The sequence below is a fragment of the Pezoporus wallicus genome, unplaced genomic scaffold (genome assembly GCF_028554395.1).
Source record: "Pezoporus wallicus isolate ANWC-B61680 ecotype Strahan unplaced genomic scaffold, APGP_CSIRO_Pwel_v1 contig_15, whole genome shotgun sequence".
In the NCBI taxonomy this organism is placed as follows: domain Eukaryota; kingdom Metazoa; phylum Chordata; class Aves; order Psittaciformes; family Psittacidae; genus Pezoporus; species Pezoporus wallicus.
This window is the reverse complement of record NW_026642870.1, coordinates 370,563-389,758: the sequence shown is the minus strand read 5'-3', so window position 1 is coordinate 389,758 and position 19,196 is coordinate 370,563. Positions and strand designations below refer to the sequence as shown.

Genomic DNA, 19,196 nt, shown 5'->3' with positions numbered 1-19,196 from the left:
ATTCTTATTTGAGGTTATTCATAACAGAATTGGGAAATCAGGTCTGAACAAGCTACAGGAGATATGACCAAGCGTAATCCACCCTCATAATCCTAGCAGGCAAAGACACAAAAGCATCTCTACTAGAAGATGGGTGCAGAATAGAAGGGTGCCACATTAGCTCAGTTAGAGGGACCTTGTGGAGAGAAAACAGCATACTCACCAAGGTATTGTATATTCACAGTCCTGTGAGCATAAACTTTGCTGCCAGAGTGCAGGACTGACTCATTTTAATATCCAGTACTGCTCTACGTATGACCTGTGTTGAAGACCAGCTCTACAAACTGATGGAGCACAGAGGTGACCCAGATGCGAGGATGGTGCACAGAGGTGACCCAGATGAGAGGATGGTGCAGCCCCTTGCCCTCATTCATGTCTGGGAGTGTGCTTTTCACCAGCTCCAGCAGCAGTCCCCACACCAGTCAGCTCTCACTACCTCTATTCTACAGGACCTCCAGGCTTCCCTGCCAATGATATATGTGAAATACACTAAACTAACGTAATTTCAAATGGTACATGGACAATAATGTTCTTACAGCCTTATTCAATAGTGTTCTTATTATCATAGGAACAGAGCTGTCCACTGTGAAGTATTTGCTTCCTGGAAATCTAGGGGTGCAAATATGATACATAACTGCAAATCAAATTTGAAGAATGAAGCTCAAGACACTGAACCTGTTGATAGATGTATCTCAACAAATTTCCAAATATCATAGGGAAAAGAGACTTCACATTCAACAATTTTACGTTTCCTAGGAAAGGTGTGAGAAGGTACCTTATTTCAGAGTGTTTTCACAACATTCAGCTTCAGGTCCAAATTATAGCCGAATGTGTCAGATGCTATCTTACCCTAAAGCAAGAAGACTCTTCCAAGGAAAACATTATTCTTTTTGGAATATATCAAGTATTTGATTCAAAGCCAGAATTAATCATCCCTTTAAAACAAGAAAGCATTCTGGCAAGGTCACATTGGTCAGGGTGCCTTTAATAGTTAAATTCATTACTTAGGATGTTTACTGCAGGCCTCAACAAGGAAATAAGAATATCAGAATTGGCAAGGTTAGCATTTCAGCAAATCATGAGCCTGAGATGCTAACTGTGCATTTTGGACTATGAATTCAAAATGACATAGTATCACTTACAGATCATTGGACACAACACAGAATACTTTGGAAGCTTTGGAGACTGATTTAAACACTGAACCCATCCTCAGCTGGAGATGGTAAGCGGCAAAAGTATACTAATACAGGCAGCAACAATAAAAGAACAATAAAACATAGAAGAAGATGAAGCCTTTTCAAAAGTCACATTCCTAAAGCAAGCCTACCCCTCTTTGGAGCACTACATACAGTGTATAATCAAATGCAGCTCTACCTAAGGCACACTCAGAAAAGGGACACCTCCAGAGAGACAGCTGAAGCAGTCAAAATAATCTTTGAAAGCCTGACAGTAGTGGTGTATCTTGCAAAATCAAAGCAGGCTAAAACAAGGACAGAGCCTTCAGAGCAACTCTGTTGGAATGTTCTAATGCACGGCACCAGCCAAACCACCTGCAATTCTTTATCAGCCATCTGATAAAGACCTAACTCCACAAAGCTTTATAGGTGCAGCAACAAGAGATACTCTACACACGTACATTTCCAATTTGGCATATTGCACGCAGAACGCACAACTAAACTGCAGCACACACCATCAGCCTGACTTAGGGGGTGATGCCACAGTGTGGTGCCTTTGCGATAGCCTAGAAAAGCAAAATGATTAACAGGCCTTATTCCTTACTCTTGCTGGAGGTAGCCAACACTGCCAGCAACTGCAGTCCTATACAGGACAATGTAGGTAAGTGCAAAGAGGATCCTCTTGAGCCATTCAGATATGCCCCTTCTACTCACCAACTAGCTCAAAATAAACTCACAAATCCTTACAAACTAACTTTTTGATCATATCAACACCCTGTGTCAACCCTCTGTTCTCTGCTTCCTTCTCCCAGAACAAAACCAAAGGATGAGGGAAATAAGGACCCACATCACCCTGTAGCAATCCCTCCACCTTCACCTGCCTCAGCCTTGCAGAGCTCTAAATTCTACCTCATGAAACAGCAGCCCCTTCTCAGAGGTTCTCATGTAGCTGACAGAACCATTATACATGGAGACGATGTATATAAATATCCTTCAAATCCTGTTTCCTGGCACCTTGGTTCATTACATTCCTGTCCGCCTTCTTTCCTTCCAAAACACAAACGCAAAGGTTAGACTCCAAATGGGACTTCTTTTCCCTTCAAGTCCCTTTCTGAACTCAGCAGGTGCAGATCTGAGGAAACTACCATTTCTAGACAGTTCCTGGCACCTGCTTATCTTTCCTGCTGGAAACATGTCAAATGTCATCAAAGTGTATCAGAACTTAAACAATCCCCTTGATTCCAGTATCCCTTCACTGTAAATACAGCCTAAGCTTGTTTGAACTGGAAATTGTTGCTCCCAGGTATAATTGCTCTGCACACAGCACTGTCTCCAGTCGATTCCAGGACACATTTTCTGAGCTGCATGAGTTTTCATTACTAACCTTAGAGTAACCCTAAAGGTTTGAGCTCATTCTCTTCACAAGACTGCGTAGTTCCTTCATTGCATGATCTCAGAAATGTCAACAGCAAAACAATCAGAACAGGCACAACTATGCATGCCTTGTTTCAACACAGCATGGCATTTCCAGCCTGATAAAGCTTAGAAAGCCCTATCAGAGGTGAAAGAAAATGTGGGACAGATGGGAGGGACAAAAAAGAAAAGATGAATTCACAACTAAACAAGGTATTAGCTGAGGAATTAAGAAAAGCATTATAATTACTACTTCCATTCTAAATAGTACTCCCAGTCCAAAGCAACAGTGCCCTTTGCTGTCAGCCTTCCCAGACAGTGGCTGAGTGAAAGCAGTACTGTAGGTAAAATGTGTGAAGGTTTTACTTGTATTCATCATTTCTCATCCCATTCTGGAGTGGCTGAGATCACCAAAGGTATGAGTTGTCATTTAAGAGTGAGCTTGAGTACTGACAAGCAAAATCCAGGAACATCTGGGCACTCAAGATATGGTAGTCATGGATCATCACAGTTCCAATGACTCCACTACTAAATCTACAACTTCAATTTTTAGTCAACTGCAGTTTAATCCAGCCTTTTAGGAGGTAAAGAAGCACATTATCAGGATGTTACTCGTCTGAGCAATGGGTTATGGGACTGATAACAGAGACAGGAGTTGATAAAAAAAATAAAAAATGGTAAGTTTTCTTAGTTCCAAAATGATGACAGATAACTGATTTGGAAATTGTGAGAAGGCTTCTATGCTCCATATGACAATACTGTGGACATGGCTGAGTATGAAATACACTTTATTTTCCTGGCCCTAGCTATTGCCAGAACATGTGAAATCAGTCAATCCCAAGCAAAATCTGAGTTTGGGTTGTGTGAGGCTGGATTCTTCCCTGGACTATTATGTTCTTCTCACTTTTAGGAAATGCAAATAGCATGAACCCCACCACAACTGATGCTACTTCCTCAACTAAGCATCCACCTTGTTCCTTAAAAAAGTCACAATTAGACCTCCCTTTGAAGACTGAAATACAACTGCAGGAAAATGAGAATATTTACCCAGGCACAAAAGCAACATCTTTAACATGGCCATAGAATTAATTACATGGCCATAGAATTAATTACCAGGCTTAGACAGAAAAAATTCTCACATCAAAATTCCAGATATTTCCAGAGTAAAGAAGACAACAATACCCAAAATTCAATATTATACAATATGCAAAGATAGTCCAGAGCAGACACTACCCCTAATCCACCATAAAGGCAAGATCACACCAGGAGTAAGCAGCAAGAGAAGCAAGCATGCAGACTGCTCAGTAGACTCACAGCAGACCACCTTGCCTTCCATTAGAAAGCAGCAGCAGCTTTACCTAATTTTAGCAAGCAAAGTGGAGGAAGGGTGCAGGTTATATCATACCATGAACAGATCAACCTTGCCCAGAAAGGACCCTTAATGCAAAACATCTTCTCCTCCTCAGTTATTAATTCACACATCCAACCCCAGTGAGGTTGTTATTACCCATACTCAAGTAAACACTCACTTTCCTCTGTGTGATGAAGCAGAAACAACACAGTACTCATTTACTCCAAATCACTGTAATTACATCATTTTCCTTTCCCACACCAAGGCGCATCTACAGACAGAAAAGTCTCTTCTGCTTTTAAGAAGGAATGTGAAAATTTGTACTCTGCCTATACCCTTCTCCACCTGTGATCCATCTCCCAACACACTGGCAGGACAGAATATTTCCTGGATAGATCATTGTGCAGTGCAGCTACAGTGTAAACCTAGGAGTATGCCGCTCCTCATTTTTCTATCACATTAATTCAATCTATCACTTACTTCTGGATTCTCTCCAACTCATCCCACAGCGTTCTTACTGTGGTGCCCAAAAATATACACAATATATCCTTTAAACAACTACACATACACTTAACAACTCAGCCTACACACCATTTCATACTTAAAGCTAGACATATCCGAATGATAATGTCATGAGTTCAGGTCAGCTTTATTTTAAATTATAGAGAAGACTGATGCAGTGCATTTTAGACTAGACTGAACAACATGAATATATTTGTTATGAACTCACTCAAATTAAGTTAAATTAAGGGCACTACCTTTCTGCGCACCCACAGGTGTTGATCTCTTCACACAACTTCAATGCTTTTCCTTCAGAAAGGTGCCAGACACCTGGGCTGTAAATCCAGCACAACATATTCGAGCACAAGAGTTTGGAAGTCCTCTTATTCACTGTGCATGCATTTGATCTGATGAGGCATACAAAGCACAGTCACTGATACCCACTTTGGCCTGAACTTTCCACACACTCCTGAGAGCTCTGCTGAACCTGGGTGCCACTTCATCTGTCAGACCTGGAAAGAGACCTGTCAGTTTGTGCTGTGTGCAGCTCAGGGACCTTCAGGAGACACTCTTGCCACTAAGTATTTTGTTTAGCAAAAAACTGAGGAAAAAAAGCATAGAGCCAGGTCCCTGTCTGCAAAGTCACACCACTTGATCTGCTCTCCCTAATGCAAAGGGGCAGAGTATTTCCTTCCCCTTTTTCCTACACAGCTTGGCTATAAATGCAATTGCACTGATAAACATCCACAGCAAAGGATCATTTGCCCAAACTAACTGACTGCTGCCACAAAATCACTGTGTAATAATTTCACTAGGAAAGTGCAGCCTACACTGCTGTGTGATGTTTAGCTTTTAATTGCACTCAGCCAACAGCAAAATCAAAATCAGATATTGTTGTGTTGGTTAAAGCTCCCCCTCTAGATAAAACACGGACTCTGTCAAGTATCATCATAGGAGCGCTAGCACACTGGATTAAGCTGCTACTTGACTCTGCTGCAGTTGGGCTACACTCATACCAAAGGCTGCTGGCTCTCCCAGCCCCCAAAGGGAAGAGAACATGGGAAGCAGGGGATTAGGACAATCTGATGCAGCACAGCAGATCAAGCAGTCACTGGGGCACAGCAGGGAGGGAGGAATGCTTCAGGGAGGAATTCATGCTGAGCAGAATACTCCCACTCAGCCTCATCTCCAGCCAAGGGGAACAGGGAGCAGCTCGGAGAGAGCAGAACAACACTCACAGCCTACTGCTCTCACTAAAGTTTGCGAGAGTTTGACCAGCAAGGTTTGGTCTGAGTGATACCTGTGCAAACAAGTACAGAACAGCAGCACTGGATAATGCTGTCTTACCCCAATTAGCTCATGGCTGCTCACCAGCCGTCTGTCCCAGTAACAGTTTGTGCATACAGTTCACAGCTGGAGCATGACTTCTAGCATGATTAAGAAATTGCTCTGGCCAAGTTGTAGTTTGCATTTGATCCTCTCAAAAAACGTGCCCATTGGGTTTGCTTTGCTGCAGCACCATGCCTGTGCAGTGGTGTGGAGATGAGAGACTCCAAGGGCCTGAAGCCACTCTGCAAGACAAGCCACTTAGCTAACACTGATAATTAAAATCAGCTAGGACTTCAGTTTCATGTGGACCAAAATTGTTGTGTTCTCCTCAGTCCCAGGGTGCCAGTGCAGCTGGGCAGCAAACACCCAAACAGCTTTTTGGGTCGTATCACATCCAGTATCTTGTGCTCACCAGAACAGCAAGGCTGTGCCAGGGTCAGCAATGAAGCTATGAATAAAAAGCGAGTTTCAGCTTACAGTCACAGCACATGCATCAGGAAGCACAAGGTGATTTTGAAGTTTAATTCCAGACTAGAAGGATCGATACCTGAGCAAGCTCACAATGGCCTAGTTCCACAGAAGCATGGATACATCAATTCACTGTTTCAGTCAGGTTGACTAGCCAGGCTATTTATTGCTGCCCCTGTCACAACTTGGCTACAAAGATCTAATCCATGCAGACATATCTGCTCATGCGTAACTACCTTGGCATTTTTTAACAGTGCGCTGCTGTGACAGGTAAAAGCTAAATTTCAAGCTTTCTATCCACAGATCTTTCCAGGAAAGAAACACCAAATTCCATTTAAAGTTCTGGTAAAAACAGGGCCCACAACAAACCAAAACTGAATGCCAAAGGTCAGTTTTGAATAAAGTGTCTATCTTATTCAATCCTTTGCTCACCTTAGCATATTCATCCTCTCTCCGCAGCTGACCCTTGTAAACCACAGACAATGTCACAAGAGCGAGCTCAGCAGTCCAAGTAAGTGGATCCCAATTCCTGATGTGCTGCAGTGCAGTACAGAGCAGAATCCGGCCTGCCTCCCAGCCCCAGGGCCTGGAAACATGACCTCAGCTGCCCTCTCCTGCCTTGTCTGTTGAACTTGACTCCCATTTCCAGTACAGCCTTGCAATCAAGCACAGCAAGTGGGGACTGTGCACTTGGAATATGTGGTAATTTAGTTGTCTGATCTTAAGCAAGCACTGTTTTGACAGAACTGGGTGTTACATGATGAAAGAGAAGTGTGCTCAATCTGCAGACTAATTCCGAAAGTAATTGAGGAAGACAATCCTCTACTTGTTAATATGATTTAAGCCGTAACTGCAGCCTCGCTCTCCTCCATGTAGTATTTAGTGAGGAGAAAAAACAGTGATCAGCAACACAAGAACTCGGACACTTCCTGGAATTGCTGGGGCTTAATGCAAATGCATAAAATCCAGGCATGGCCGAGCTTTTTGCAATATAATCCCAAAGCTGCTTACAAACCAACTCAAAATAAAACTGTTGTTGTTCCTGCCTGGTTACAGTGAACATGCAATAACTTCTCGGATGCCGGTGCCAGAGAACATGAGTTTACCTCAATGTATGTGTTTTATATACAGGAGTATGCTGTCATTAAAACAAAGCTTCACAGAAGGCATTATCTCAGTCCTAGTCTATAATCTTCTCTTGGAAACTATTTTGCTGCCCCTTTACTTCAAGAATACAATTAGTTTTTGCTGTACAAGGCGCTCGCTATGAGCATGTTCCAAAAGAGCAACAGGAGTTATTTCCAAAAGGAAAACAAGCCACCTTTGAATAGCTCCTTGTGTTACTAGCATACAAAAAGACTTCAGAGTGGATCACAGCACCCCTCTGCTAGGCAATTTGAGGACACTGATGCTCTGCTAGGTGGGAGTACAAAAGGCTGTGATACAAGATGACAGCTTAAAGCAATTTGATTTAGAGAGACAGACAAAGCAATCTGCTGGTATCAGTACTGAAAGTGAAGAAAGATCTCCTCATTCCTACTTTTGTAGGTTTAGCTGTACCACAAACTCATCTGTGTCATTACCTGCAATCACACTCAGACAGACTAAATACTAATTTCTGCTGATTTCCCTGCTGCATGCTCCAATAAAATACCTCCTGGAGCTCTTTCCATTGGGTGGAAAGCTCACAATACTGTGGCTTTTGGAAACAGGCCTGAAAGCTCATTTGTTTTCATAATTATCTTATACAACTGCTATCAGCCATGACAGCATCCTTTCAGATTATAATGTCCCAAGACATGCAGATAGCAAAGGACTGCCTAAGGCTACTCTTCTACTGCTCGTAACAGTATTAATAACAATACCTAAGCAAAGGCTTGACTTTATTACTGCAGATTAAATGAAAAGGCAACTCTGCAAGAAGTCTGGCCAGAAGGATTACATTGTTATTGATCTGGTTACTGTCGGATTGGGTCAGCAGCAGGACTCACATTCATGCTATACAGCCCAACTATTTAGAAAAGATTACCCTTGTAAGGCAAGCTTGCCTCCACTGCCTGCTTGTGCCGCATAGACTGGAATGAGGCTGTGGAAAGGCAGAACTCCACTTGCTACTGAATCCAACATTTGCAATGGACTAAAATTTGCTCTTCTAGCTGCACTTTTTCAAGCTGCAGAAGGAAGCCAAGATGAGGGAGCAGCCACAAGTGTGGTCTACCTGAAGGCAAGAGTGCAGCAAACCCCTGGACTTACGCTTTGAGAAAAGGAAGCAAACCTTGGCTTTGCAGCATTTGGCATATCCTCTCATTGCTGTGCATACCTCAACTTTGCTGCTTCTTCAGGCAGCAGCCACCCAGCATGCCTGCCTACACCACCCTATGCACAAAAAATGGGCATGACACCAAAGCCAGCAAGCAGGATCACATACCCAGCAGTAATTACAATGGAGACAGAAAATAGCACAGAAAAAGACAATACCCAGATCAAGTGGTGGGATGCCAGAAGCACACACTTTTGTGCTTCATAATACCCATGGAACCAGCTCTTCGATTCAGTTTGCACCTTATTCCTTCAGTACATACTTACAGCAGGACACTCCTCTGATTTTGCTTGGGAATGCAAGCACCTTGTTAACAGTCACGTTCAGGATGTGCATCACAAGCTTCCTAATGCACACAAGCATGCTGTTTCACTAGCAGTGGGCCAGGATGTTATTGTTCTCATGGACTCATGCTGGCAAGAAGTCCCACCTCCACCCGAACCCACAAAAAACCTCTTCAAGTTAGAATTACATACTTCCTACTTTTCAAATCCCTCCATCCTAGACACATCACAAATGCTGAACAAGCATCAGACACACACTCTGTGGCCTGGTGATCCTGTGCTTACCTACATCCTGATTGCGTTGCAACTCAAAACACTTTCACACCCCTGAGTTTGCCACTACTTGGGTAACTTTGGATGAACCAGGAAAGCAAAACATGAAAGACAAAATAATTCTGAAAAAGCTTTTCAGGGCTCATGATAAATGCATCAAGAAACTGTGGAAACATTCAAGATTAACAGAAAAATGTGGAGGTTTGACTTTAAAAGACTATTTCTTCTTCATCCAGAAGAAATAAGAGTTTGTAAGTCTTACCTATGGCTTTTTGGGAAGTTTGGGCAATAAAAGAAACCCAGAGTTTATCACAGAGAGCCTGGTCTTAAAGCATGCACTCTAGATATGTAAAGATTTGGGCTCCCTATTGAAGCCTCCAAGGTGATTTAACAAAATGCTTTTTCTTGGCAATCCTTGGTGTGTATATAAACATAAACCTTATACCTGCTGTATATCTGTATTGCACACATTAGAAGGTATCACCTGTCTTTGCTACTGAAAGGATTAGTGTATCTCTTATTACGAGTTCAAGAAAGAGTCTTAGAAACAGAAAAGTATTTGAGAGCAAGCAGTGGCAGACAGCTCCAGGCTGAGCCATTATTGAGGTGAAGATGATTCTTAGCCTGTGCTTTTTATTTTTCCGACATTGCTGCAGATTTTCGGTATCCTGGCTATAAAAACATTCCTCTTTGGAGTAGCATGGAAGTGAGAAGAAAGAAAAAGGTCTCTTTCAATAGCATAGACACAGTAAGGAAATCCAAAGCAAAGGATCTCAAATCCTGTTACATTACCGAGCCTATAACACTTATGTCACAGTTAATGTCATGTTATTGTGGCAGACATAAAACACGCTTCAAGTTTCAGCTGAACATTAAATAAGGCTAAAGACTCAAGCTGATTCGTTAACTGCATGTCAGTTTGCGTCTCAGCCAGAGAGGAATCTCTCCACAAAACCTAAGACCCTGTAACCTGACTTGTATAGGATAAGAAGTCAACAATTAGTCCAACTTCCCATGGGAGTTTCTTGCTTAAACCATGATACACAAATGTATTATAATTTTTTTTTTGGGGGGGGGGAGTTATATCCAAGTGTTCAAAGAAATGATCTAAACATCATGGCTGACAGAAGAGTCACTAAAATCTTGAATACTAATTGCTCTTTCTAAATTGACTTGCTAGACAAGGTTAGCCCAATGCTGATCTCAGCACAAGTAACTAAAGACATGCCTAGGAAGTCTGGAATTCTGTTCTCTCCCTGCATAGCTTAAATACAGTCTTTTCCATCATCAAATCTGTTTAGCTTCCGTAGACATAAACAAATCTCAAGGAATGTAAAGAATTAGGAAGGGCCATTAATACAGGGGCTAGACACTCCAAATCTTCAATTTGACATTAGCTATAATTGGAGAAAAAACATGCAAAATAGAGGCTGCCAGATGCTTTAACCCAAACATCTTACTTGTTCACTGGAAGAAATTTGCCCTTATAATGCAAATGCAATGGTAAGAGTCTCTTCAGTGCAAAAGGACCACTAAATTATGGTAGTTTTAATTATTGCTTGATTGTGACATCTCCAAATGCATGGCACTCAAGCCTTTTTAGCTCTGAAACAGCTGGTTTGTGGGCTACCTGAGAATTCTCTTCTACACAAAAGCTAACAGGAGCCTGAAAATTTCCACAGGGAGGATTTAAGAAGGACATATTCTGTGAGGAGAACTCCCACAGGTCAGAGGAAGCTGAGGTTCTTTTCAACTGTTGGCATAAAATTCACAAAGCACAAAGCATCCTTGTTTGAGGAAATATTCTTTAATGCCAAAGCCCAGTTCTCATGGCATGAAGAAGGCCCCCTGTGACAAACAGAGCAATAGGGGCTTCTCAGAAAAGAGATGTCTACCTAACTTGGGTCTGGGGAGGGAGAAACTATTCAACTAGGGCAACCCTGGCATAAAAACAAACTTGGACAGACCTGCTGTAAGGAAATTTAAGACTAGGAGGACATTTTGGTTGTAGAAGGCTTGTAACTCTCAGAGCAGTAAGGTCATGGAACAGCCTCCTAAACTGAGGTGACAAAAGCAGGACAAATAGCTGCTTTAGAAACACTGCTGGAAAATAAGGTATAGAATTTTCCCAGAACAGAGCTGGCTGAGAGAAAAAAGACTGTTCTTGAGACTGTTAAGACACTGACTCAGTGAGTTTGTAATGGTCCTGTATTTTCTTTTAAAATAAAGATGACAAATTAAGGATTAGTCACCACTGAAAACAACCAACCAAACCTCATAAACAGCATCCAAGTCAGAGACTTGCACCAAACACTACGGCCTGTAAGGAGATCGGTTCTGCTCTGCTGCATGTTACAAACCATACACCTGCCAGGATGCCAACTCCACATGTCCAGAAAGAAGTGTAGTAGAGACAAGCATATAGGCAGGGGTGTCCAAGAGTACTCATCAAGCACTCTATGGTCAGGTGTACCCTGGGCTACCTTTCTGACTGCATACAAGACATTCAAATCCCTCTCTTGGCACCTTCAAATAACAGGCACATACAATCCCTTATGAACCAAGTGTTATTGGACGTTGTACAGGAAAGGTTCATTAACTGTAAGGGAATCTGGATACTTTAATATGCCAGGATATGGTTCCAGCTTCTTTAAAATTATTAACTACTCTGTGTACAATGTGAAATCAATAAATTGACACCATCACATATCAAGTCTTGTAAGGAAGCATACCCTAGAATTTAACATAGATGAAAGAAAGAAGATTCCTTTGTCTGAATAAAACTGATCAAATTTCCTTTCTGCAGACCTCTTCACGCAGCCAAGTTACAGAAAGGCCTATAACTCTTGTCTGTACAGCTCCATCCTTTAACATGACTCAGGGAGCAGTATTTCTGGATGACTAGGGCATAGGAGACTGGAATCTTTTCCAGCTTTTCACCCAAGCTATAAGGCACTGCCTGCACTACAAAATTTTGTTCAAGATGGTTTTGCCACAGGCATTTCCTGGTTTGATTCAAACCTGTAAGTACTTCCTTGCTTCCGTCAAAGAAACTGATGAGTTCCATCTCGTAAAGGATGAGGGCAGGAGGGGAAAGAGTTGAATCTTCTATTAATCTCTGTCCTACTCCCATTGCCTTGTCTCTCACAGGAGACTTTCCCACCTCTCCCTGAAGACTACTGGTTGAGGACTCCTCTTTCTGGTAGGTGGCCTTTTCCGGCAAGACTCCAGGCTGAAGATTAGAGCAGAAAAAGAGACTTTTCCCAAACCACAGAATAGGCACAACTTGCTTGCTTGCCACCTCCTCAAATAGTGGGAGGGAGGCACTGGCAGACAGAAGCGTGCTTGGGCTGCTGCAGGACTCCCACTTGTGGGCTGAAGCAATGCTATGCAAGCGTAGAAAGAATGGAGTTTCAATTACTGCAGCTGTGCAACCAAAACAAGGATTGCAGTTTGAAAATCTGACTGGTAAGGAGCTCGATAATAGACTGCTGAACAGATCATCTGTAGTCTGTCAAACAGCTAACCAAAGCCCATACCAAAGACATCCAACATACTACAAAACAGGCTAAAAAGTGTCCAAATACGGTATTCAAAACATAGCTAAATAAACCATGATCCTCAGAAGGCAGCCTACTATAGCCAGTAGGAAACAGATACCAACAACAATTTCAACAACAAGTGGGGGCAGATGAAAGCAGGAGAGCCAGGCACACAAAGAAGTAGCTAACTAGATTTAATGTCTGTAGTCTAAACATAAAATCACAGAATGGCTTGGGCTGGAATAGACCTTAAAGCTCACCCAGTTCCAACCCCCTGCCATGGGCAGGGACACCTTCCACGGGCAGGGACACCTTCCACTAGAGCAGGTTACTCCAAGCCCCATCTAAACTGGCCTTGAACACTGCCAGGGATGGAGCATTTTCCACTTCTCCAGGCAACCTGTGCCAGTGCCTCATCACCTTCATAGGGAATGTCACCCTTCACCCCTACTAGTGGGAAAGCAGTAGGCAGATAGATGACTGAAATGTGAAAAAACTTTATTTCTATTCAGAATTTCCCCTGTTGCAACTGAACCTAAAAATTTGCATAGATACTGCTAGGAAACACAGCTGAAGAGATCTTTCTGCCCCATCAATACAAACAATAAATAGCCTTGCTCTGGTACCAGAGGAAAACTCACTCCAAGCATCTCTAGTTTAGCCCTGTGAAACAGCTTCGTGCTTCCCTTTCTGTCTCAGGAGAATCATTACTTGCCAGGATCATCCTGTTACGCTCATGACTGGAGCCATAAAGTGGAACAAGGCTGGTAAGAGGATGCTTTGCAAATACTTCCCATGCATAGGAAATGTAAAGAGGTCTTTGAGGCTAGAACCCTTTCTGTAGACCAAAGCATCTGCAATGGCTTCACAATAAAGACTGGATTGGAAACACTACCCTAATATTTCAATGGACCAAGATTTCCCTCACTGAATAGAGTGAGCACCTACTGAATTTTCCACAGGCATTAATGGGAGACAAACCAAAATTTTGCCTGGAAAAACCTGAAACTTGCTTGGAAAAAAACATTACTGCACATTACTTCTTTAGATTTGATATCTATCCACGATTAATTAGCTCCTTGTTTGCAGGGAATTTGTTGTCCCAGATTCACAGTGAAGTTCACAGGTTTTTACACCAGCAATTCTGACTTGATTGAATCACTTATGTTGAATGTTCTTCAATAAAGCTTGTTCTTTACTCATATGTGCATGTGTGCACAACAGTGGCTAACCTTGTGATCTCAGTATAATAAACTCACTGAACATATGCATTTCTCTAAACACAACTATGAAATCTTCTTGCACTAAGTAGTTTAAGACTTTTTTTTTAACACAGTTAAAACACTATTTTTAATTCACATTACATCTACCTTCAGTAGCCCACTGTAGGCATTTTCATATACAGTAAATCTTGTAAGAGGAATGCATAAACCAGTGTTGTGACCATGTTTTTTTATACCATGAAGAATTCCAGTGTTTGATTAGCTCTTTGTAACAATCTCAGTTGTGTATTTCAGTCCGGAAAGGAACGATACCAACACATCTCAGAAACTGAAGCGTAAACAAGAAAACCCAACAGAACACCCCAATGTTTTCCCAAGTTAAAAGAAAAATATTACAATAAAACTCAAATAAGTTATTTGGGACAGAAAAGGTGGAATTAAATGTAAACTTATTTTTTTAACAAAACCCACTATCAATAGATATGCTTCTCATATACTGATGCTAAGTATGATGCAAATGTTAAAGGCTGTAACAGTAGACCACAAATCTATGAGAATCCTTTTATACTAACCAAATTCTAAATCCATCTGATTCACTTTAAACTGTCATTTGGACCAGGAGGTTCCATGCACACAGTGCCCCTGATATTCTTGAACTGTAAAATCCACCAACAAAACCTGCTAGATGAGCTGTATTGAGAATACATTCAGATCAAAATAAGAAAACATAAGAAATTCAGGGGTTTTCTGGGGCTTGGGTTGGGTTGTTTTTTTCTTTTTTGGTAGGAAAGATTACTATTCCACAGATAACACATCAGCTCTTCAGGGAAAATGGTGAATGGAAAGGCAGATTTTGATTATCTGAACAGCATAGCTAGCAAAACTAATGCTGTTGCAGTTTCTGTTTAACAGGCCTTAGCAGTTCAACCCTCGGAAGGTACAAAATGAAGTTAATCCATTGCTTACTATGGCACTGCATTTGTGTTCTCACTTCTTCAAAACATTTTTCCAGTGGTGCTCAGAAGAAGGGCACAGAAGCCAGATATCACACATAACAAAAGCCTTACTCTCTTTGAGAAAACAACTCTCTGGTTCAAACAATCTCTTCCATACAGAAAACAGACTGAAAAAGCAGTGGTATACAAACATCATGCTATAGCTCTCTAGCAAGGAATATGGAAGGGACTTCCCAGTTGAAACATATCCAGCTACAAAGAGGATACATCAGGATGCAAGCCATAGCCTACCATACACCAACCAGCAGTTAGCAGCTTACTTCACCAAGATGAGACAAAACTGCACTTCTGGCACTATCTTCTACTTTATCATCCTTTTATCATCAAAAAGTACAGAGTGAAATTACAGAGCAAAACTCAGTCTCCATCATGTTACTTTAGCTAACAGCAGACAACACACCAGGTGACAGAATGAAGTAAGCCATCACCTCTCCCAGCGAGGTCAGAAAAATTGGGCTGTGTCTGAACAGAGTGAAACACTGCAAGGCATCTGTTAACTAAGTTTCACAAGAGAAAAAAAACATTGGAGTTCAGCAGATTTAAAGAACTGGGACAGTATTTATGATTACAGAGATATTATTACGCCAAACTTCTTGTCCTTGCCTTCAGTTTCCACACTCTGGTGAACGCTGCCTTCAGGACAGAATTGAATCACACAGCTGACTGATTAGGAGCCCTCAAACCAAGTCAAGAAGGCACTGTCAGGCTGAACTCCTGCCTTGAAAATGGATGAGATAAACAATTCTAAAATTAAAAGGAAAGAAGAGAGAGATTCACTGTAACAGACAGGTAGTTAAATGAAACGTGACAGGTCATCCCTAGAGGAAGGGAAACAAACAGCCCGGCTGGCTTTTCCTCTTGACAACCCCAGGATATATGACTGTCTCGGCAGAGAATGGAAAGTGGTACTATACTTGTCTGTATCACTGCAGCCCAATTCAATTAGCAGCCTGCTAAAGAGCTAAGTTTCATAATTAATAGTGATCCAAGGAGGCCAACAGCACAACAGGAAAGAATTTACAGTGTTCTTCTAAAACTGGCTGATTAATCCACTTTGGGGATAGTTTTAATGAACATTTCCGGCTTCTAAACAGTTTCCAAAAATAGGGGAGGCAGCAAGGAGAATATCTGGTATTGATTTCTGCCTGATGACCAACCTGCTCTTTCAGTTTGTTTGCCAACTTGCTATCAGATTAGGCATCTTATTTGCACAAAATGTTCATGTCAATTACAGATGAACTAACAAATTTTTCCCTCTGGACATCTTGGATACCACCATGTAGGGGAAGAAGAAGTAAGTGATTCACAAATGTATCACAGCAATAAGCATTTACTTCCCCATTAGCTAATGCACTTACATGCTATGTCAGGTACTACCCTACTGTTGCCGAAACCAATAAATTGCTAATTGGATCCATAATTCAGGAAGCAAAGGTATGCCACTATCAAAACAGTAAACCAAGATCCAAGTTGCTCACAGAGCCAAGTAGGTTGGAAAAGACCTTCGAGATCATCAAGTACAACCATTCCCTTGGTGCCAAGGCCACCATTAAAACATGTCATTGAGGGATTTATCTACACAGGTTTTGAACACTTTCAGGGACGTTGACTCCACCACTGCTGTGGGCAGCCTGTTCCAATGCCTGAGCACCCTTTTGGGGAAGAAATTGTTCCTAATAGCCAGTCTGAGCTTTCTCTGGTGCAGCTTGAGGCCGTTTCCTCTTTTCCTATCCCTTGTTACTTAGAAGCAGAGCCCAGTCACCTCTTGGCTCCATCCTCCTGTCAGGCAGTTGTAGGGAGCAGTAAGGCTTCCCCCCCCGGAGCTTCTCTTCTCCAGACTAAACCCCCCCAAGGTCCCTCAGCCGGTCCCCATCACACCTGTGCTCCAGGCCCTTCACCAGCTTCATTGCCCTTCTCTGGCCCCACTCCAGCACCTCAATGTCTCTCATGTACTGAGGGGCCCGGAACTGAACACAGGATTCGGGGTGAATATAAAGCTCCTCGATCAGTTGAGGAAGAAACATAATCCAGTTGTCTCATGGCCAGACCATGTCCAGCTCCTCTTTTCAGATGATGAATTTCAGGGTGAGATATCTATGATTTGTAAAAAGAAAAAAGCCTGAATCTAGGTGCCTAGCACAGGACTTGTCTTCATAATATGATTTGCCTCTCAACAACTAACTACTAATACCTCAAATACTACTTCTTCCCCCTGCCCATCAGCTGTCGTACAGTCTTTGAAAGAGATTCTGGATTGTATACTGCTGGAATTGACACAAAGCAATGATGCAGAACTTCTTCTAATTGCCAGTTATTCATACACACGTATCACCTGGCAGAACAAATCAACCTGGAATAGCATTTCACTTCCATAACTCTAAGAATTTCACCAGTTACTGAAGAAGTCTGTTGGTGTGATGTAGGCAAAAGTACGGGAAAGCAGCCACAAGAATACTTACCTGAAAAATGTTTAAATTAACGTTTAACCTCAAAGGCAGCCCAAAATGGATTTTTTTCCACTAATGTCAGCACAGCAGCTACAGAATCACGGCCAATGCATAGGAATGAGCTAGTGAAGCTGGTCCATTCTCTAGTGCAAAGAAAGTTCATTTTGACTTCAGATCCTTCCCATCTTTTAGCTTGTACAGACAACAGAACATTTCCCATTCCCACCTTATTAACATGCTGCAGCAAGTCAAACCCCACTTTCAAAAAGGTGTATTTGTTTGAAGTAAAGCAGAGGCATCACTGCTAGGAGTGTCACATTGCACAAGCATGACTTCTCTTTACTAGCACTACTACAAAATGGAAAAGCAGTTCTTTTCCAGAGAAAACAAAAAGCTAGCCTAGTTCAAGAGGCCCCTTCCGAGCAGCTACCCTCAGACTTCCCTTTTCTTCAGTACTAATCAGCATGCTCAGCCTGAAGGTCTGTGCCAAAGGAAGCTCATACTCCAAAAATTCCTTGTAGTGTCTGACAGGCAAACAAGGGATGTGCAGTCAGTTTCTGGAACCATGTTATTAGTGATGTGTGCAGGAAAAACACTTGACGTACTGGCTTAGGCTGATTCTGCTGGAGACAGAGGTGGATATACACACACACACAGAAATACATGACCAAAAGCAGTACTAAATCTGCCTGTTCAGAATCCAGTCTCCAACTGGAATTGCTCATGGTGTTCATGACAACTGTGAGCGGAAGTGCTTACACCACTAAAAGCATGACCTTGCTGAAAGATGGATACCAGATCTAAGCCTGGTTTTGCAGAATAGGCCCTCTGGCGAACTGTATGTGCTGCTTTCAGTAATCACTTAGAAATCCAGTACTCAAAGTTCACAAATAACTGGACAGACCTGAAAGTTACACCCCAGCAACCTCCCTTCCACAAGGCAAACCAGAGTGATTTTAGCCCCAGTGTTTCCAAGAACTCCGTTTCAGCTGAAGGTCACCGGTGGTTTGCACAGCCTACAAGAGCCACCCGAAATCTCACTCTGTTTTGTCAGACCCCTCTCACTATTTTATTTACCACTGACCACCCATTGTATGCAAACTCACCCCCTTTCTAGTAAGAGAGAATTTGCAAGGAACGTCATGGTTCTTGCTTTACCAGAGGCTGTAATATTAACAGATATTTGGCTAAGACTTGGTGATGAAGTGGTGTATCTGTGAAACTGGTTTAAACTATTCTAACTCAAAAAGACTTCACTGATTAACAGCCTAATCAATCTGACTAGATCTGTGGCTAGAAGCACACATTACTTCTGACTAAAACCAGTATCAGCACTCATAGGTAAGGGATGTGAGCTATAAAACTCATGCATCACGTTAATAGACTTTTGATAAACTGAAGTGAACAGTGCCATTTAGCAAAAAGTCTCAGTCACCAAGACAGAAAGAAGCCAGCAGAAAACTATACAAACACTCCAAAGCTGCCCCCCTTTTTAAGGCAAGATACAAGTTTATATTTAAGACAATAAAACCCTTCAGCCACCTTTATCACTGGGTTTTCTAGTCTGTGCTGTCTTTTGCTCAAAAAAAGGACCTCAGCATCATGTAAATGATGTCTGCGCATCTTTCTAGACTGTGCTCTGTGGAACAGAGCTGTCATCTCCACATTTTGTAACACTTGGCAGCAAACCCACATTCCTTGTGCATCACAGACTTCCCCTAAGGCCACCAAGTGTGTTAGATATGGACAGCACAGGGATAGGGCTTCCAATTATAAACTCAGATCTACTCACACTTTCTGCAGATGAGATGCAGA

General features: G+C 42.1%; 1 protein-coding gene across 1 annotated transcript in view; it reads right to left on the bottom strand.

Annotated features, from left to right (window-relative positions):
• ARHGEF4 (Rho guanine nucleotide exchange factor 4) overlaps positions 1-19,196 on the bottom strand; it is a 115,164-nt gene that overhangs the window by 56,166 nt on the left and 39,802 nt on the right. The gene's annotated exons all lie outside the window — the stretch shown is intronic.